A 22,794-nucleotide genomic window follows, 5' to 3' on the forward strand; every position below is an offset into this window, starting at 1 on the left:
GATATTTTCTGTTCAGCATGACGTCATATGGTATGGAATATCCCTTTGGCAAGTTTGAGTCAGTTGTCCTGGTTGTGTCCCCTCCCAGTTTCTTGTGCACCTCCAGCCCTCTCACTGACAGGGCAGTACGAGGAGCTGAAGCTGAAAAGTCCTTGACTTAGTGTAAGCACTGCTCAGCAACAACTAAAACATCAGTGTGTTATACACATTATTCTCATCCTAAATCCAAAACACAGTACTATACGAGCTACTAGGAAGAAAATTAACTCTATCCCAGCCAAAACCAGGACAATATCTTTTCACATTCATGGATAACCTCTGCAATTGTGTCCATGGTCAAGTCCACCCCTCGATCATGGGCCCATCCATATGTTGCATCTCTTCCTTGATGGCCTGAGCTCTCACGGGCTCACCAAGCTAGAAATAATTCACCCTTATGTTGCCAGTCCAGATCCACCTAGGCCACTTCAATCTTAGCAGCCTGATCCCCTGCTGGTTGTTTTGATGTTCTTCAGTGGTCCAACTCTTGGGTACGTGAGCATCTATGTGACACAATTTTACAACTAGATTCTCTACCCAGGCAGCAATCTCTTGCCGCAATCCGGCAGCCCAGATGGGTTTGCCTCTGCTCTGCCAGTCGTTCTGCTTTCATTGCTGCAACCACCCCCACAGGTCATTTGCCACCATCCATGAGTCAGTATAGAGATGGAGCGCTGGCCACTTTTCTCATTTCAGCAATATCTAAAGCCAGCTGGATGGCTTTCACCTCTGCAAACTGACTCGATTCACCTTCTCCTTCAGCAGTTTCTGTGGCTTGTATAGGACTCCATACAGCAGCCTTCCACCTCCGATGTTTTCCCACAAGATGACAAGACCCATCGGTGAACAGGGCATATTGCTTCTCATTTTCTGGTGGTTTATTATACAATGGGACCTCTTCAGCATGCATCACCTCCTCCTCTGGCAATATTCTGAAATCTTTGCCTTCTGGCCATTCCATGATCACTTCCAAGATTCCTGAGCGACTGGGGTTTCCTGTCAAGCCTGTTGTTTCTCCAACTGCAAAACCCTAAGGTTCGACCTTGAGTCTCCCCTGGTGCTTTCTGCCAGAGGCTCCAGGTAGAGCCATTCTCCCCAGCTGTGGTGTAGAGCACATTTTTTACATCTTGTCCTGTCCAAACCAGCCTAAGGGCTACCGCATGAACTATCTGCTGTATAATTTGTTCAAAGGGTTGTTGTTACTCAGGGCCCCATTTAAAATCATTCTTCTTCTGGGTCACTTGATAGAGAGGGTTTCAAATCAGACTGTAATTTGGAATATGCATGGAGACATAGCTGTTATTTTGTTGATCGCAACCATTGGGATCTGACAATGTCCATCTTGCCATTTTATTCCTAAAAGCTGGATCTCCTGTGCAGGTCCCTTGACCTTACTTTGTTTTATGGCAAAGCCAGCTTTCAGAAGGATTTGGACTATTTTCTTCCCTTCCTCAAAAACTTCTTCTGCTGTGTTGCCCCATATGATGATGTCATCAATGTATTGTAGGTGTTCTGGAGCCCCACCCTGCTCCAATGCAGTCAGGATCAGTCCATGGCAAATGGTGGGGCTGAGTTTCCAGCCCTGGGGCAGTCTGTTCCAGGTGTGCTGGACCCCCCTCCAAGTGAAAGCGAACTGTGGCCTGCACTCTGCTGCCAAAGGGATTGAGAAACACACATTAGCGATATCTGTTGTGGCATATATCTTGGCTGCCTTTGACTCCAGTTCACGTTGAAGTTCTAGCATGGCTGGCACAGCAGCACTCAGTGGTGGTGTGACTTCGTTCAGGCCCCGGTAGTCTACTGTTAGTCTCCACTCTCCATAAGGCTTTTGCATTGGCCATAAGGGACTGTTAAAGGGTGAGCGAGTCTTGCTGATCACTCCTTGGCTCTCCAGTCAATGAATCAGCTTATGGATGGGAATCAGAGAGTCCCAGTTGGTGCGATATTGCCGCCAGCACACAGTTATGGTAGCGATCAGCACCTGTTGTTCTTCGACCCTCAGCATCCACACATCAGAAAGGTCCTCTGAGAGACCGGGCAAGACAGACAGAATCTAGGACACTCATCTAAGTTCAAACAGCAAGTATAATGCAGGGAAAGCAGTAAAATCCAACCTCACTGAATACTGTCTTGTGGTCTGGATACTGGAGTCCTCCATCTTAACATCAGTGTCCAGAAGCAATGAACAGCTCAGGCAGGACCAATGAAGTATATATATATATATTCATATGTTCAGATAGAAACTTTCGTTCTCAAATATGAAATTTTAAGTGTGGTTACATGCACAAAGCTACCATCTGGTATTTATGAGAAAAAAAAAACAAAGAACTGTGAAGAAAAAAACACTCAACATATATTGGCTGATGGCATTTTGTGGCCATTATCATTAAGGTTTTTCTGAAATGTGTTAGTAACTTGAAAAATTCCTGTTACAACATAGGAAAGTCCTCATAGAAGTATTTAATTTAAAAGAAGTTTTGTGCTAAAGGCAACAACAGCAAAGCGACACTTCCTTCCAATGTTGAGCTGAAATGAAGAGACCGGTTTTTGTAAATAATGTATTTTTTAATTAGAGGTTTTGGTTTCTGTTTCAATTATAAACATGAAACCTGTTCTATATTCAAGATGAAAATGTATCTTATGAAAACCAGTGAGAATTTCTGTCTCTGACTTTAACGGCATGAACAGTTTTTCTTGCTTTTCTGGCAATTAAGTCATGCTGCAGCACTGTTGTCTAGGCAAGTGGTCCAAATGTTAGTGGGATGTCCTCTTATCTCCAAACTCCCTTCATGTCAGTTCTCCACCTCTGGATGGAAAATAAAAACTACATGTGCACTTCCTCCCGCCATCTTTTTACAGGGGACAAATGCTGGGTGCTGGCTGGAGTATCTGAGCTGGAAGGGAGAAAGGAGATGGAAATGGGGGCTAAAATCAATCTACTGTGGGTCTATGTAACTATTTCCTGTCAGTGGTTCACTTTCTTTATTTCTAGACATTTAAAAAAAAAGACATGTCACAGCTGGATTCTATTGTGCTCCCAGGTACCATTTAATTTCAGAAATACCATATTATTAATTTAAAGCTAGAGTGTACTTCAATAAAATTTCAAAACATAAAGTAGAGCAAATTTCCAGGTAAATCATCTTCCAAGACTTCTCTGAGATTATATGATGACATTCCTCCAACAGCATGATGACTCTCATGAAAGCTCTTCAGGCAGACAGAACTTTTCAACTGGCTATTTCTATAAAGGACAATCACTGCATAAGTGAAAACAAATCTATTTTTATATGAAAAAAAGACTGTGACAGAGAATCTTTGCTATTGTAAATTACAAGGAAAACAAGAAACTAAGAAAAAAAAAACAACCTTGCCATGTGAAACCCAAGTATAAACAATATTTTCAAAATTAGCAATAACTTCAAAACATCAATTTTCTGTTTCTACATCTTTTGTCTACTTCAGTTAAAGCACATTCTTCTTTTTTTCCATTATTTTTACAAGATACTTATCACCTACTTCTTATTTCCTAAGGGAAAGTGTTTTTTTTAGTCCAGGACAATCTTACCTACTTCAGTTTAATTTGTGTATAGTTTGGTGTGAAACCCTTATCTATTACAACATTGGTCCAAACAATAATAATCCGGAGAAAGAGGACTGTAAAAAGCAGTAAAGAAAATAAAATTAAACAGAGATAATAATATTTCCGCAATAGAGATAAAAATTAGCATAACTTCCAAGTGGTATCACATTTGAACCTGTGAAAAAGTATGTTTTCACTCAAGTGTGATAAGTGGACTCCTTGTATTTCTCCTGTATTGGGTCTGGCTGAGATGGAGTTAATTTTCCCCATTGCAGCCCTCATAGTGCTGTGCTTTGTATTGGTAGCTAGAAAGGTGTTGATAACAAACCAGTGTTTTGGCTACTGCTGAGCAGTGCTCGCACAGCATCAAGACTGTCTCTCCAACATCCCTCCCCTCACCCAGGAGGCTGGGATGGGCAAGATCTTGGGAGGAGACATAGCCAGGACAGCTGACTCAAACTGACCAAAAGGATATTCCATACCATATGACATCTGCTCAGCAACAAAAGCTAAGAGAAAGAGGGGGAGGTGGGGGGAATCATTCGTTATTATGTTTGTCTTCCTGAGCAACCACTACACATATTGAAGCCCTGCTTCCCAGGAAGTGGGTGGGCATCGCCTGCTGATGGGAAGTAAAGAATAAATCTGTTGTTTTCCTTTGCTTCTGCATGCAGCCTTTACTTTTGCTTTATTAAACTGCCTTGTTTCAACATTTTTTTATGTGCGTGTATATGCTTTTATTACACTTTCTGCTAAAATGTGCTATTTGTATTTCCTGTTCTAAGCTGCTAAGCAAACTTAACATTGCACTGCAGAGGTGGTTGCATTTCCTTTGTGGACTAAAAAGTATAAGTGACTATAAATATAAGACTTATGCAGTGGGGAAAGGGATCTAGATAGTTCTACCAGAGAAAAATATTGTGTAGGGTTAAAGGGAATGGGGAAGAGACTGCAGAAGAAATTATAGTCATCTAAGTGCCAAATATTCAAGGCATATTTGAGCAGTGAAGGGATGAGGTTGCAGCTGTTAGGCCAGGAAAATCTGCATGCGCATAATACAACAAGAAGAGCAAAATTTTGCTATGGAGTGAATGAGATTATTTGTATTTTTAAACAGTCATGAAAGCAGATGGATTTCTCTAACCTTAGGCAAATGAAACTGAGGTGTCTCGGATAAGAGTAGAGTAATACCTTCACACCATAGAGAAAAGGTCCTCAAGAAAACAAATTAGTTTGCCAGATGCCTAGGGTCAGAAATGAATCTGAGTCACACTGTCCGACAGACAAGACAGCATTTCCTGACCCAGATAGCTGACTGCCTACAGGTTTTCCTGAAAAGATAGCCAGCGCGAAAAGTGAGTGCCAGCGACCTGTCGTTCTCGTATGGAAGAGTTAGGCGTAGCCCCAATGCACAAACTTCTAATTAGGTTAACTATTTTTATTAATTGATATGCATTTAATACTTTCTGTATTACAGAATTCTCTTGTCAACAGTAGGGTATCAGCATGTGCTAATGAGTTCACATCAGATAATACATACAAAAATAAGTAAACCTCCTAGCATAGACCTTGTTTCTTACAAAAAAGATTCATGTCATAACTGAGGAAGTGCAGGTGTTGTTTTCACGGTCTTTATGGTAGTAATACACACATTTTAAATGTAACTGAAGGCTTAACATTTGAAAAAAATAGAGTCACAAAGGACACTTAGCTGAAGCCTGGAGAATACATGTTTCTGCACTGCAATAAAACCTCTGTGCTTACAAGAATATTTTTTCTTCCTCTCTCCTAGCAGTATGTTTAAAACAAGATTTATTTTTAGTTTGACTGGTCTGTACCATGACAAGCTTTCAAACATGGCAGAAGTCTTATGAAGGAAATCTGCCTCTGACAGAAACACACAAAAGTGGGGTGTTGTAAACGTCACACACACAGTCACACGCACATGTGCACGTGCATGCACATACACACACATAGAGTGGCAGCCTACATGGCTTTGGTTTTCTGGCTTGCAAATACCACAATATATTAATGATTTTTTACTCCACATTATTTGCTGAGCTCCACATCCAAAAAAATCTGTATAGAAGCTGAACACAGCATAAACTGTGGAAACAAACACACTTGCAAAATAATTTTCATGGAAACCTGGTTAAATTTTGCCACAATCTTAAGAAAATATTGTTCTTATTAGTTGAAGAGCAATTTCATTCCTGATCAAACATCAATAGATAATTGGGCTTTTTAAACTTAATGAGAGTTCTTTTAAACTTTGATCTGTTCTTCATTGTTGAATGTCTTAGCCATACATGGCAACCAAGTTGGAGACAACTGCAATCAAAATGACAAAGTTAAAAAAATTCCTATTTCACAGTGTTTTCCAAGTAGTTTGCCACCAGAGTTCTCCTGCGGTGTCATATCCTTTCTAAGTTAGTTAATTTATTAGATTGCAAACACAGAAATAGGATTTGTCTCTATTTGTGTCTTTTGTGAGACTTAGTATTCACCTGAATTTAAAAGACAATTAATATAATTTGAGCCCAGAGGAAAGTTTCTGATTTTTTTTTTTAAATGGCTTTAAAAAATCTCTTCTTTTAGAACATAGCACTATATTTGAAATCATACACTTTGGCACTCAGTTGCTATTAATGTTAACCTGGGGCAGAATGTTAAGTTATGTTTAGAAATGGGTTTTGGGCTCTTAAATCAAGGAGGTGCTTCTGAAAATATTATTGAGATATAAAAATATTAAAATATTCTCCCAATTATGAAATATTAAATTATTTCTCCCAAAACAGTCCTCAGAAGTCCTAGATCTCCACTTACTTAAACTCAAAAACCACATAAAATTTCGTGTACAGCTTTGGTTTTGTTGATTTAGTGTATTTCATATTTCTTATTTATTACACAAAAAGATTTGCTTAAAATAAAACTTTAATATTAATTAGGAAAGTCTGCTGCCTCCCTGGGGCTCAGCTTAAAGATGTGAAGATAAAGCTTCCTACCCTCGTACAGTCCTTGGATTACTATCCATTATTGATTTTTCAGGTAGATAGCAATGAAGTTGCAACTAGAACTCTGAGGGCACTCAACAGAAACTTCAGGGCCTTGGAGCAACTGGTTAAGGGATCAGGAGCACAAGCAGTGTTGTCTTCTATCCTTTCAATCACAGTCAATGATGAGGGAAGACACAGGAAGAGCCAGCAGATCAATACCTGGCTCTAAGCCTGGTGTCCCTGGAAGAATTTTGGGTTTTTTGATTACAGGATGGTTTACACGACACCAGGCCTGCTAGCAACCGAGAGGGTACACCTGTCTCAAATGTGGAAAAGGATCTTTGCACAGGAGTTAACAGGGCTCATTGAAGGAGCTTTAAACAAGATTTGAAGGAGGAAAGGGATAAAACCAGGCTCTCTAGAGATAAGCCTGGGGGCAGCATGCCAATGTTTGAAGGATGGTGTGCAAGGGAGGTCCTTCGGTCTGCCGTCTCAGTGGAGGCAGGGGATGGAGAGCCATGCAACAGCAAAGACACAAGGGCTATGGATGTGTTAGAAACCACATAAGCACCTGAGAATGGTCACGTAGGATTTGGGGCTTCTCCACCCAAAAAGGTGGCAGGAGCAATAGCCCAACTGAGCTGCATCTACACCAATGCATGCAGCATGGGCAACAGACAGTAGGAGCTGGAAGCCATTGTGCAACAGGAAAACTATGACATAGTTGCCATCACGGAAACATGGTGGGGTGACTCACACAACTGGAGTGCTGCAATGGATGGGTATAAACTCTTGAGAAGGGATAGGCAAGGAAGGAGAGGCAGTGGGGTAGCCCTGTACATGAGGGAGTGTTTTGACTGTCTAGAGCTTAACGATGGTGATGACAGGGTTGAGTGTTTGTGGGTAAGAGTCAGGAGGAAGGCCAATGAGGCAGATATCATGGTGGGAGTCTGTTATAGACCACCCAACCAGGATGAAGAGGCAGACAAAATATTCTATAAGCAGCTGGGAGAAGTCTCACAATCGCTAGCCCTTGTTCTCATGGGGCACTTCCAACTTACCAGATGTCTGCTGGAAATACAATACAGCGGAGAGGAAACAGTCTCTGGAGTGTGTGGAAGATAACTTCCTGACACAGCTGGTGAGTGAGCCAACTAGGGAAGGCGCCCCACTGGACCTGTTGTTTGTGAACAGAGAAGGACTTGTGGGTGATGTGATGGCTGGAGGCCATCATGGGCATAGCGATCATGAAATGAGAAAGTTTTTGATTCTTGGAGAAGTAAGGAGGGGGTCAGCAGAACTGCTACCTTGGACTTCCGGAAAGTAGGCTTTGGCCTGTTCAGGAGCCTGGTTGAGAGAGTCCCTTGGGAGGCAGTCCTGAAGGGCAAAGGAGTCCAGGAAGGCTGGACATTCTTCAAGGAGGAAATCTTAAAAGTGCAGGAGCAGGCCACCCCCATGTGCCAAAAGGCAAGCCGGTGGGGAGAAGACCGGCCTGACTGAACAGGGACCTTTGGCTGGAACTCAGGAAAAAAAGGAGAGTTTACGACCTTTGGAAGAAGGGGCAGGCAACTCAGGAGGACTACAAGGATGTCGTGAGGTTATGCAGGGAGAAGATTAGAAGGGCCAAAGCCCAGCTGGAACTTCATCTGGCTACTGCCTTAAAAGACAATAAAACCAGTTTCTACAAATACATTAGCAACAAAAGGAGGGCTGAGGAGAATCTCCATCCTTTACTGGATGCAGGGGGAAACATAGTGACAAAGGATGAGGAAAAGGCTGAGGTACTTCATGCCACCTTTGCCTCAGTCTTTAACAGTCAGACCAGTTGTTCCCGGGGTACCCAGCCCCCTGAGCTGGAAGACATGGATGGGGAGCAGAATGAAGCCCCCATAATCCAAGCGGAAATGGTTAGCAACCTGCTACACCTCTTAGACCCACCCAAGTCTATGGCACCACTTGAGATCCACCCAAGGGTACTGAGGGAGCTGGTGGAAGTGCTCACCAAGCCGCTTTCAATCATTTATCAGCAGTCCTGGTCAACTGGGGAGGTCCCAGATGACTGGAAGTTAGCAAACGTGATACCCATCTACAGGAAGGGCAGGAAGGGCTGGAAGGAGGATCTGGGGAACTACAGGCCTGTCAGCCTGACCTTGGTGCCGAGCAAGGTTATGGAGCAGATCATCCTGAGTGCCATCATGTGGCACATACAGGACAACCAGGAGGCCAGGCCCAGTCAGCTTTGGTTTATGAAAGGCAAGTCCTACTTGACTAACCTGATCTCCTTCTATGACAAGGTGACCAGGTTAGTGGATGAGGGAAAGGCTGTGGATGCTGTCTACCTGGACTTTAGTAAAGCCTTTGACATTGTTTCCCACAGCATTCTCCTGGAGAAACTGGCTGCTCATGACTTGGACAGGTGTACTCTTTGCTGGGTGAAAAACTGGCTGAATTGCCAAGCCCAATTATATGAGGTTCAACAAGGTGAAGTGCCGGGTCCTGCACTTGAGTCACAACAATCCCATGCAATGCTACAGGCTTGGGGAGGAGTGGCTGGAAAGCTGCCTGGTGGAAAAAAGACCTGGGGCTGTTGGTTGACAGCTGGCTGAATGTGTGCTCATGTGGCCCAGAAGGCCAATGGCATCCTGGCTTGTGTCAGACATAATGTGGCCAGCAGGACTAGGGAAGTGGTCGTGCCCCTGTACTCGGCACTGGTGAGGCCGCACCTTGAATACCATGTTCAGTTTTGGGCCCCTCACTACAAGACGGACATTGAGGTGCTGGAGCGTGTCCAGAGAAGGGCAACTAAGCTGCTGAAGGGTCTAGAGCACAAGTCTTCTGAGGATCGGCTGAGGGAGCTGGGGTTGTTTAGTCTGGAGAAGAGGAGGCTGAGGGGAGACCTTATTGCTCTCTACAAGTACCTGAAAGGAGGCTGTAGCAAGGTGGGTGTCAGTCTCTTCTCCCAAGTAACAAGCGATAGGACAAGAGGAAATGGCCTCAAGTTGCACCAGGGGAGGTTTAGATTCGATATTAGGAAAAAATTCTTCACCGAAAGGGTTGTCAAGCATTGGAACAGGCTGACCAGGGAAGTGGTTGAGTCCCTGTCCCTGGAAGTATTTAAAAGACGTGTAGATGTGGTGCTTAGGGACATGGTTTAATAGTGGAGTTGGTAGTGCTAGGTTAATGGTTGGACTTGGTGATCTTAAGGTCTTTTCCAACCTAAACGATTCTATGATTCTATAATAAATCATAATGGCTGAAAAAAACCCATACTTATATCTAAATAAGGCTTTATGTTTGTTTTTCTTTGCTTAAGGAGTGTGGACACCTTAGAAAGAACAGATGTTAAATCAAATGAGTAAGTATTTGTAGCATCTATGCATAGATTTCTTCTTTTATCCAGCCACATTTTTGGCAGTTCTAGAACCATAAAAAATGGTCCTACCCCTCATATACATTCATGCCAGTTTAAAGCTACATGAATCTGTTCTCTTTCACTAACAGGATAAAAGTCTATGCACAACTGTAGCACTGACAAAAGCCCAACCAACAAACTTGTCTTATTTGCAACCTGCTAAAAAAAAAAAAAAGGCACATTATCATGGACAGCAGAGTCATTTCCAAAGACTCAGAAGACTCAGGATCAGGTTATTAATTTCCAGCCAGATCACAATTATTTGCATCTTGCCTTAAGTGATCAGTGCTCTTCATATCACAAACGCTTCTGAAGAAGTGCTATTCTGATGTGTTGATCTATAGTATCTTTTTAAGATTTTTGAGTAGCTCCAAAGTATGTGTTTGGTTTTAGCAGATAAAAAAGATTAAATAAAGAGAGAATGGATACACATAACAAAAATCTGGTCAGTTGCAGAACATATGGGCATCAATAATATGTTTCTGAGATACTCTGTTCTGCAGTTTATGAGTATTTATCCTAAAATGCTAAGAAACTATAAAATGGCATGTTGAACAAACAAGAGAATCATGATGTTACTAATTTCAAAATGCCAAAGTATAGCAACTGCATTTTGTCTTTTTTAGTTGTTTTTTTTTTCCCCACTGACAAGTAACTTCATATTTCAGGGTTCTCAGAGTATGAAGAGATAAAGTATTCTCTTTTAATCACAGCTTATCTGTCATATCAGAGCAATTTAGTTTATTTTTTTATTATTTGTTACACAGCAAAAAACTTAGTATTTGGGTGCTTGTAGATACAAACTTGTAACTACAGAACCCCTGTCCTTTGCATATTCAAAACTCCTATTATTTATCAGAAGGCAGGAGTTTGTAGGGAAAGCAGAACTGAGTCTTTTAAACAACGATGTAATTTTTTTTCCTCACTACCATCTTCATCTTTCTCTCATACAAAAGAGACCTTTTACTTAAGCTTGCCCACTTGTCATCTTCAAAAATATCAATCTCCTTATAAAAGAAAAGAAAACAAAACTCTTTCTAGATTGAAGCTGACCCAGAACACATGGTGCACTGCTGGCCCTGGAAGACAAGCACAAACTATGAAGGTCACTGGAGGATCCTGAGAGACCCCTGAAATACAATTCCCTGACACAAGAAGCTGAAGAAACCTATTTCTCCCATGCCAGGCTGTGACAGAGAGGACTACAAGTGCTTTCTGGTTCATCTGAGTGGCCCTATCACCCTACACTCTAAGATACCCCCACGTTCATTCCCCAGGCTAGAAGGAGGGTGCTGTGACTATTCACACTATTAACCAAAAGGCAAGGCATGCCGGGAAAAGGTCCTTGCTGTCACACTGCGGGCTACCCTGTCTGTACACCCTTCGCCCAAAGCACCACTCGTTGTCCTTGCTCTGTCTTTGCTGCCGAGGGGAGCATGTTAGCAGAGGTGGTGCAGGGGCTACCCTGGCTGGTGAATGAGGGGGTGACTGGTTCCCAATTAAATGTGCTGGGGAAGGGGCCCCTTTTGCCCACTGCTGCTGCAGGAACACCGTGAGAAAGCACGGAAACCCGAGGGACACTGCAAGCCCCCTCTCCTCTATGGCATGAAAGGGTTAACCTTCCTCTCTAAAAAAGTATTCAAACTCCCTGCCAGCATCCTCAGTGCTCACTGCAGGCTGTACACAGGGGCTGGGAGGCAGCTGGGAAGCTAGCCTGGCATCAACACACTTGTGCTATACCTTCTTGGTGCTTACCCAGTCCCCTCCAAAATTCACATTTTTAAAGTCCAATCATTTCTTTCCAGCCTTCTTCCAAATTCTTACTTGGGTCTTAGTTGTGTTTTCAGCAATGCTAATAAGTCATGCATGACAGCTCCAGAGTACCAAGCTGATGTATAAGACTGGCATTGCAAGTTAATGTCAGAATATTAGATGTGGTTTGCAGTTAGCTGTCTTTAGGGACTGATATGGCTGTACAGCCTTTTCTGAGCATGCGACACACCGTTCATATTATAAGCCACTAACAACATTATCAAAAATCTTCACAATACTCTTCTATAGCATAAATGAATGGCTGCATATACAGTGTAACTGCCAGAAGTTTGCTCTGGTTGTGTTTCCTTGTCCTCAGTTTCTGTCTGCAATATATTAATAATAGTTTTCCTAGAGACAATTACTCAAACAAACCACAACTACATGTAATATTTCCACAACCCCTATTTTGCAGGATAGTGTTCTGATACAGTGGCTGCCTTTTGTGCTCTCTCTCAGAACAAATCAGAGCTTAATAATAGAGCAAGTATAGAGATGTACAGAGAGTGCATTAAAGTCACCTCCACTTTTCCTAACAAACACATTACCATCTGTCATCCCTGTAACAGCCTGTGAAGGCAAAGAAATTTCGGTTTGAAGAAATGATCTAGAAAGAACCAATCACTGCATTTGCATTGATTACTGCAAATGTGCTGCTGTAAGGGCAAACCTGTTTGGGAATGGGAGTCTGAACTCGTATAATCTCTCACAAAGATACAGGAGGGAAAATGGGAACATAGGGAAAGGCATAATTATAGTGTCTTCCTGTCAAATGGCTGGAGGGATAAAATGTCATCTTCCTGCATAATAAATAAATTAGAATTGCAATATTTAAGTCATTGTCAGAGAGAAGATCTGTCAGAGAATAACCATTAATTTCTATGCTGCCTCTAGGGTAATTTTTCACTATTGAGGGCATTTGATTGTTAAATGCTAATATGAATTAAATAAATGCTTATGAAGTCTGAGATATCTAATCAAGAAAACCCAGAAAAGATTAAAATGACATTCCCCTCCCCTTCTTACAACAGTTGCTGGTTGTGATATCCAGATGTGAAGCATCTAATGAACATAATGGCATCTATTTTAGGAACTACTGTAGCATTAATATTACTTTGCAGATCACGATGCATTAGAAAAAAATTAAAGACAAGGAAATTGTGGTGTCCCTGTCATTTGACTTCATCAGTGGCACTTTGCAGTTTATCCTTGAAACCTGTCAGACTCTCAGTAAATAACATTACTTCAGTGTCATCTATAGTCACAAGAAAATCCTAATAGCTGCTGAGGTAACCTTGACTGCCAGTCATGAACATGAATGGTAACCAATAGTGACCACATTTAAGGCTCTGGTCACATCACTTTTATCCAGGCAGTCTTTGCTTCTCCTTTCTTCACACTTGCATTTCTTTATATCCTCACATCACTTCTTTATTGGACCTTCTACAATGGATCCTCTCTCTCTGTCTCTAAAGAAGAGGTGCAAAAATATTAAAACTGATATTTTGGCTCAGCAACTAAAAATATTTTTTCAAAAAATCACCACCATACACTACTGAGCTATATTGTTTCATGTAAAACCAAAACCAGTGTAAAGAAAAAAAAAGAAGTTACCATATTTTAAAACTTTTTTTCTTATCTAACAGAAGTTAAATGTGTTTTTTGAAAAAAAAAATAATTTAGTATTTCCCAAATGAAATGGTTAATTTAAAAACCCACCATTTGACTGAATCCAATTTTTGTAGTGATGTCTTTTTGCAATCCCACTTTTGACAAATATACTGCTCAGAAAAGTCAAGTAACCTACCCCTTCTACTGACATCCTGCTTCCATATACTTCTCACCCTCCCTGTGGCAGCCTCAGTGCCCTTGTGTGCCCTGGAAGAGAGTGTAATGAGGAGTAGCCGCAGTTCAGGAAGCAGAGTAGAAGCAGATGAACACCAAGACCACTGCAGGAATCCTTGGATTTGTGAGATAGCTCTAAAGTCATAGGGGATTGTCACTGGAGGCAGCTTTTCAGAGAAAATCTCTCAGATGTTGCCTGAACTGCTTGCCAGGATTTGAACTTAACCTTTCAAGAAAAGTATATCAGGAACTCAAAGGATATACTCCAGTTTATCAGGAACATAACTGGGAAAGCTTCAGAGTCAAGATTTATATGGATGTGCCAAAGGCCAGAGCCACAGATGCAGAGGCATCTCTCCTCATCTACCATCTTGGTCATCATTACCCTCATTATTCCACCCAGTTTTGCCTGGTTAGCTATTATCTAGAGGCTTAATTCCCTCCCCCCCCTCCCCCCATGGTCTATTACCATAGAGATGGGATGCACAAGGTGAGAGCGCAGCAATGTTTTGTTCACAAAGCAGGGATCACCCACTAGACTTGCAGGCAGAGTGCTTAAAGCAATCTCCTTCACTAAAAAATGGAAAGGCTTTTTTATTATGGCACTTCGGTGTTTTTATAGTCATTGTGCCTCAAATAGCTTCCTGAAAACCCATCTGAAAAATGTCATGACCCTGATCAATCTTACTACATTTTTTTTATGTTTCCCACATCATCATCGTCAGGAAGGGTAGGTCTGGAGGGCAGATCTGGCCTTCAGCTATACCTGTGAAACCTCATCGTCTTCAAATCAAGCTTGTAATGACATGTGTGCTTGGAAGTGAAGTTGCGCAGTGGTAGGTTAGGGTATAAAATGCCCAGAAAGCCTCTGTTACTGCTGCCACGGTGTCAGGTGAGAAGAACCCAGCTTAATTGTTAAAGACCAGAATGAGCTTCCAGGCTGGCAACTTAAACAAGAAAAGGATCCTGGGAAAACTGCTGCCAACAGTAATGTTGAGATATAACTTGGACAAATCATGTCCATGGAAACTAGGCAGGAGAGAGTAATTCATCCAGGGTACAAACAATTAAACTTAATTTATGAGTACCCTGCAAAAATATATGTCTGTACTTGGGAACGCCATGGTCTTTACAGCTTTAACAGCTATCATCTCTAAATCTCAGAGAGCATCTTTCCAGCAGACATGACCTCGTGCAAAAACATTGCCAAAAGAAGGAAAACAGGAGCTTTTCTATTTAAAAGCATTTGATGAACTATAGATTAGAATTGCTATTGGTGCATGAGATAAATAGTAGTCATGTGAGGTTTCCACAGACAAACGAGAGCTGAATAATGGCATGTTTTGCTCATTTAGCTACTGGATTGCTCAAAAGCAAGACTTGCATCTACAATTTCTGCAGGTACTTAGAAGACTGGGACAAAAAAAGTAATGTCCTATTTGAGGATTGCAGCCAGGCTCAGAGTGTTTATACTTGGAAATCTGACGGAGATTTTATGTCTGAAATTGATGGCTTTTGTGAATCATGCTCTAAATAAATTTTAATGCATATTCCCTCCTTACAGCATCTAAACATTACCACTCCTCAAGGAATAACAACTTCATCATTTGGCAGAAAAAGAAAAAAAAGGGTTAGCATTCATTTTCCCCTTCCTTTTTGATCTGTGAAATGATATTACATGACTGCATTCACTGCTTAATGCAAGTCACACTTCTTTATAGTGCAGTCCTGCAGCAGTAAACTTGTGGCCAAGCTTTATATTCTTCTGCCATTAAATATCTAGCATTTTATTCCACTCAGAAATTAAGAAAAGAGGTAAAATAAAAGCTGTAGAGAATATGCTGAACAGGTTAGAGAAGCATTTTGTTCCTGTGGCTGTGCCATGCTATTTTACTAGTTTATTTAAAATAGTGCTATGTAAGCTGTGTTAGAGTGGAAAGGATGCCATAGAAATCAAGTTCCACAAAACCAGCTCTAGAGCAGTAAAAACATCAAATTACTTTATACCAGTGTATTCCTTTATAAAGCAGGATGGTATGCAAGACTTATGAGTTGCAGAGGAGAAAAAAGAATTTCATTTTCTGGTGTTGTGCTCAAGAATACCAGAAAATTGAACTCTCTCAGCTCATATTGGACTTACTTCAAATACCTCCTGCCAGACAGAATATTCTTTCTGACAGGATTCCACTTACCAAGTCCTTTGCAATCCAAGGGCTCTACTAGTTTTCAATCAAAGAGAAAGGAACATAATGCAGAAGCTGTCATCTGCTGCGGATGACTACAACCTCAACATGCCTCTGGGAAGTTTTGGAGAAGAAAGCTGCTTGTAGAGCATTTCTTTGGTGAAATTAGTTTAGATTGAGCTTAACACTGAACACTGTCATAGATGAAATGAAAGAAAGATAGAACACATTGAGAAGGAATGGAAGATGTTCAATTAATTAGAAGAAGCTATTCTTTTAAAATTCAAACTGTTTCAGTCACCCTCACTTGTAGACTGAGAATCAGCAGTGACTAACCCTACCAAAAGCATTAAGAGCAGTAACCAAATATTTTATTATGAATCTTTAACACAATATTTATGTCCTCTTTGCTTCCAGAACACTCAAGGCTAAAGAAATAGCAAGTAAGATTCATGCCTCAGTTTTCAAAATTTATTCCAGTGGGGTTACAATAAGTAACTTCTTGTTCCACCATCTTTTTGTCATCTCACTGAAGAGAACACTCACACCCCACAGCAGTAGAGGAGAGAATGGGATAAATACAGTTTCTTAGGCGATCACTAGAGAACTCTAAGACAGATTAATATTATATTCAACTAACAGGTGATAAATAGAGTTCATGTGGAAAGAATAATGTGAGGATAACCAGTGCATCAGAATCATCAATGGATACCCTGAACATTGCTATTTCAAGGTATTTTTCTCATTTCTAACAGCATGTATAATATAAAATCTGCTAGACATTCAAATTGTGTTTTCACAGCTGTGACCTGTGTCAGACCAGAAGGAAAATATATGGTCACAGCGATTCAGAGCACTACAACTATGAGAAGATAATGCACACTGCAGCCAGTACATCTTGATGGCCTCTCTGGCACAAGCATCTAGAAGACAAGGCAGTAAAAATGACAGATCATACCCCTTTAGACCTTGACACATCTGGTAGTCACATTAACAAATTTCACTGCAAAAAATATACTACCTTGCTGTTGTTTTAAATGTAGTTTGAAGATAGCGTCCAGAGCGCAAATATGTCTACTTGACTGAGTGTCATACCTCCGCTATCTTCAGCTACCTTGTCATTTACCCATATAACACATACATCCATCTAATGCACATTAGAATGCATTGTGTTGCCTGTGTTCAAAACAATCAGCCATTGCTAAATCCTCACATTATGACACTTGCCTGTGACTTGATTCTAGGTAGTCTGGGCAATCAAGCAGCCAAGTGGAGGGCAAACATTATCTTGCACTTAAGTTCTAACTTTCTACATATACATTTTGTAGAAAAATGACATACGGCCTAAGGATATTCCTACATTATAAGTTTGAAGCTGAGGTTAGTATTTAATGTGACTAGTGATGCATGTCTTGCGTGTGTTCTCAAAAACAAAGAGAGCCTATTATCTTATGTCTTTGAAAATAGCATTTCTCTGTTAGATGTTCATGTAACGAATTTGCATAAACCTTTACACTTTAAAATGTGCTGGTGCTCAACACTGCAACGGACAAGTCTGATCATTTATAGAAGAGCCTCTCTGCTAAATGTCACTTAGTATCTTTAGATACTAATAGCGAGTATATATAAAGAAGACAGTAACAAAGGAGATGAACAGAACTGTAAAACAGATAAGACTTGCAATTAAAGAGATCTGGCAGGATCTGTACTCCTGTTTAACTCACAGGGTTATCAGTATATGTGTTCAGATGCAAACTTTGACCCAGCTCCAGGAGAAGCTGCAAGTCTGACAGATAACACACACAAAAAAAGATTGCTTGACACATTAAAGCAGCAGTTTTCGACTTTCCGGGTGAGCGTTCTCTTTAATAATGTGAGCTGCCACTGAGCCTGGTGTCAAAGCAGGCCCCAGATGATCAGCACTTCATTTGCACAGGTACAGGGCAGTATTTGAGACTGACAGAGGCAATACTTAGACCATTTACCCACTGAAAGTGAAGTTTAGTAACTGATATGCTGATGGTAAAAAAGGAAAAAAAAAAAAAAAAAGCAATCATTTCCAGACTTGGAGTTTTAATTCCTTCCACTCATGCCACCTTTTCTCACTGCTGATGGCTGTGAGAGCCTTAGTACTTTATCATGTAGATGGAGGAGATTCACATTATCCCAGTCTTCCTGGGATGTGCACACATTAATCTCTTGGGATGACTGGGCCCTAGAGTGGGATGAGAGTGACTGGAAAGAAGCAAAAGAAAAAGAGGGTCTTTACAGGGGAAAGGTGGTACATCCTAAAACATCATTGCAATAAAAGCATCATGAAAAGAAGAAAACCCTACCTCAGGCTATGCCGACTGTCCCATATGCAGAAAGCATGGCTGGAATCCTTCTATCTGTTAAAAATCCCTGAGGCTCATCCAGAAAAACCAAGAAACAAGAGGATGAGATTTCTGTGACAAATGATTCTTTGGAAAAAAGTTAGCTCTTTGAGGAACATAAGCCATTTGCCCATGGTACAGGTCACAATCAGTGATTCATGCATTTTTATTTCTACTTTTATCCCATTACTGATGGTATTTGTACAGTTAACTGAAGTTTTTTATTTACAGTAGCAGGTACTCTGTCCTAGAGGTGTTTTGGTTTCAAATTACAAGCTCCCGAAGTTCCTCAGCCTCGATACCTTTATGTTTCTGTTCTTTTACTTTCTCAGAGGTTCAGAAGTAGAGGGAGCTATGGCCTTATTTCATTATAGCACAGCTTCCAGGAAAACACTTTTATCATTTGCAGAGCCAAATATGCTGAAGTTTATGCTTCCCATTCCAGATTTTTTCAAGACCAGGTTTAAAGCATCTTTCTCTTCTCACTTAGCTTGCTTGCCTTTATCCTACTTACTCTCTTGACTTCTTTCCTAAAATTTTTTCTTCAAAGGTGTTTAGAAAGAAATTCCAACTTGACTAAAGACAACAAAAGCTTTGACACCAACTTCAATAAAATGGAGTTTTGCCCTTACAATTTGGTATCTCAGCATTCACAGTGTTATTTGAGTGAGTTTTTCACTGTATGCTGCTTGAGGCAGAAATATCTAATTTTGTGTCTGTATACCACTAAGCTTAATTGTTTCAACCTCCAGTTGGAGTATTTAAATGAATACTAGTGAAATAGTAAAGGAAAAATATCTCTTTAAGAGTTTAAAATAAAGACCACAAGCAGCTTGAAAGAAATTACATTTAAGATGTTGTTTCCAATTTCAATATATTCCACTTAACGTACTACTAACAGTAAGAGAAATAGTATGTTCAGATTGCACTTTTTTGCCTCATCAATGGACTTATCTTCTCTGCTGAGTTTTTTTTAGCCTACATACATAAAACAATCCATGCAAAATATTAATTTTCTAATCCTTAGCTGAACAATGCAAGTTTTACCTTCCTGATTACATTATTATTGCATTTAATTGTCAATATGATTTATGTATTGCCTCAAATTCAAGTACGGTGCATTCTTTTTGCACAAAAAGAAATACCAAATGCTGTAAAATTTCATCAAAATAACAAATAATGCTGTATGCATACGTAATAAGATCCTGTGAGAGTGTTGACAACCAACATCTTCATACAAAAGGAGTGTAAAATCATATACGTGTTATATAAGAGTCCTAAGGTATGAGATTGTGGCACTAATCAGAGCAAAATTTTAACCATTAATGTTATCCTTACAGAATTTCTCTAGACAGCAGAACTTCATTTATCACCCAATATATATACTACACAATACAGTCAAGCTTCCAGCTGACTTCCATAATTTTGATTATCCCAATAAAATAAGGGTTTAGTAAAAAACTCTAAAACTCTGAAAATACATCCGGTGGTAACATCTGCACAGATGCAGACTAATAGACTATTTTTCCTATAGTTATTTACTTACTTGTATATGTAGCTATAAATGCAAGGACTAGAATCTGGAACTCTTCTTTCTTCAAAAGATAACAGATTCTACCAAATTAGGCATATTGTATTTATATATTACCTCAGGCATAGAAATGAGTGGCAAAGCTCCAGATGAATTCTGTGTATTACCTCAGTAAAGGTATTATGAAATCTTTAGTAAGGCATTTCTATAGAAATGCAAAATAAACAAATTTTAAACACGAGGTACCAGCAGCACTTAAACAGTCTTCTACACAGTAATTAAGTTTATTCCAAGTCTGTAAAGCTTCATAGAACATTTGTGTAAATGCACTATTAGAAATATTATTTTTATAAGGATCACAGCAGCAAATATACCATGTGGGAGTTTCAGCAGCAGACCCCAAAGAGGGAACAATACTACTGAGGAGGAAAGCCACCTCCTGTTCTGTATTTCATAATGTGAAGAAACTGTGGAGAGTTTGCTGCTTAATAGCTTTAGGTTGCAGGCAAATTCAGCAGACATCACTCCAAGAGCTCATTTGTTTGGGTCAAGCAGAGAAAATCGTCAAACACAGTTATAAACAAGGCTATAGAGACAAGGCAAACGATGTAGTTACAGCAGCTTCCTGACTGTTTTACACTCAAATTGACATTGTTCCTGGGGGGTGAGGAAGTGGGAGGAAAAGGGTACTCTGAGGACTTAACTTACTTATTTTGAACTTTCTGCTGCTCCTATTCAAGGTAAGAGTAAACTGAATAAAAAAAAAGGAATAAAATTAATCCAGCTATGCTAATTTTTTAATACATCTTAATTAACCTGTAGAACTCACTGTCATAAGATAGCAGCAAGGTGAACATTTAATGAGATTCAAGATAGTTTTGTAGTATAAATATGCACGGCTATGTTAGGGAGGATACAGGTGCATGAGATATTGCACCCACCAAGCTGTTATTCACATTCTGTTTCAGGTTAATAAAGTATCACAGAGGATGTTTATTTTTATTTAGGTTTCTCTTGCCAGTGTGCAAGAGCACAGGTCAAAATAGGGAGGCTGAGCAAAGCACTAGTTTGTTGTGCTGTCACAACCCCTTTTTTCCTTGCTGTCTAGCACCAGAGTAAGTAGGTGTAAGAGACTAGTATTGGAATTAGTAGAGTAAAAAGGAAGAGTGGTCCATAGTTATATTACAAGGAAAAGTAACATTTTCTTTGCAGGGCTTTTTGGTTTATTATTTTTTCCTAATTTTTCTCCAGAAAGCAATACATCTCTTACCATAAAAATGAAGACAAACTGCAGAGAGATATCATAGACTCTCAGCCTAAATCTGGACATTGACTTCCAAACATGATTTTTGCTGCTGAATATTCATCTGCATCAGTCTCACCAAACATGGTTAGGAAAATAATTCCTTTGATGTCTGAGTGTCAATAAGTAGCTTAATCTTATTGCTAATGTTCCTATAAAAATATGACCTTCACTACCTAATAAATTTACTTTTCAAGAAACCCTGACATTTTCAATATGCAAATCCAACAGATTTCATGGCAAATGCCCATAGGCATGATAAAGCATGACAAAGATGATGTCCCTACTTATTCATTTCAAGGAAGACAGGATTTCACTTCCTCTAAGTGCACTGCAGGAATTAATGTTACAATGTTATGATCAGCACTGTTTCCACATAGAGCCTGGTTCCCATACAAATCCTGCATGTAAAGAGCATCAGTAATATGCTACAGGGTTCAAGATAATGAGAATACAGATCGTCTCTTCTGTCTTTTTGCCAACTTTTTTTTTTTTTTCTTTTATGAAGTGAGGCAACCAGGGAACTTAGGACTCTCAGATGAGTCTCTAACAACCTTGTGGTTGCCTGGTACCCAGGGTCAAATCCAAAATTCAGTAAAGCAGCAAGGGTCCCTACACTTCAAGAGGATAACATGGAAAACAAATGAGCTGCTTACAGCTTGCCACTTATTAGTGCTAGCTACAACAGTACAGATGAAATCTTGTTTCCTCTCAGGGCCAAAATACATACACGGTTTGGTGAAGGTACCCAACTTTTGATGTTAAAACAGTCACCAAATATAAATAAACAATCCTCAGTGGTGTATAGAAGCTACAGTTACATGTCAACTTGGTACTCAAGATGCTGTGCCTTCTCCCTTTGCAGCAGTGTAAGTCTCATCCTTTGACCCATGTTGGGCACCAAAAAAGACTGTCGTGGTTTAACCCCAGCCAGCAACTAAGCACCACACAGCTGTTCACTCACTCCCCCCTGGTGGGATGAGGGAGTGAATCGGAAGAGTAAAAATGAGAAAACTCGTGGGTTGAGGTAAAGACAGTTTAATAGGTAAAGCAAAAGTCACACATGCAAGCAAAGCAAAGCAAGGAATTCATTCACTACTTCCCATTGGCAGGCAGGTGTTCATCCATCTCCAGGAAAGCAGGGCTCCATCATGCATAACAGTTACTTGGGAAGACAAAATGTCATAACTCTGAATGTCCGCCCCTTCCTTCTTCTTCCCCCAGCTTTATATGCTGAGCATGATGTCATATGGTATGGAATAGCCCTTTGGTCAGTTGGGGTCAGCTGTCCCAGCTGTGTGCCCTCCCAACTTTTTGTGCACCCCCAACCTACTCGCTGGTGGGGTGGTGTGAGGAGCAGAAAAGGCCTTGACTCCGTGTAAGTACTGCTCAGCAGTAATGAAAATATCCCTGTATTATCAACATTGTTTTCAGCACAAATCCAAAACATAGCCCCATACTAGCTACTGTGAAGAAAATTAACTCCATCCCAGCCAAAATCAGTACAGCACCTCAGCCTTGACAGGAGGAACAGAAGATACCTGACTCTAACAGCCTGCTGCCTTGACGCTCTACAAATGCCTTTGCTCTTCCTGCTTGTCCATAGTGCCTGTTTCAACACTATTATTCCACAGCTGCCACATCTTTGTTAAAAAAAAAGAGAATGGATGGAAAATCACACCAACCCAAGAAGCAACTGGAATTATAAATCTGTT

Source organism: Nipponia nippon, unplaced genomic scaffold, assembly GCF_047370975.1.
Source record: "Nipponia nippon isolate SJK-2023a ecotype South Korea unplaced genomic scaffold, ASM4737097v1 scaffold_1, whole genome shotgun sequence".
Taxonomy (NCBI): Eukaryota; Metazoa; Chordata; class Aves; order Pelecaniformes; family Threskiornithidae; genus Nipponia; species Nipponia nippon.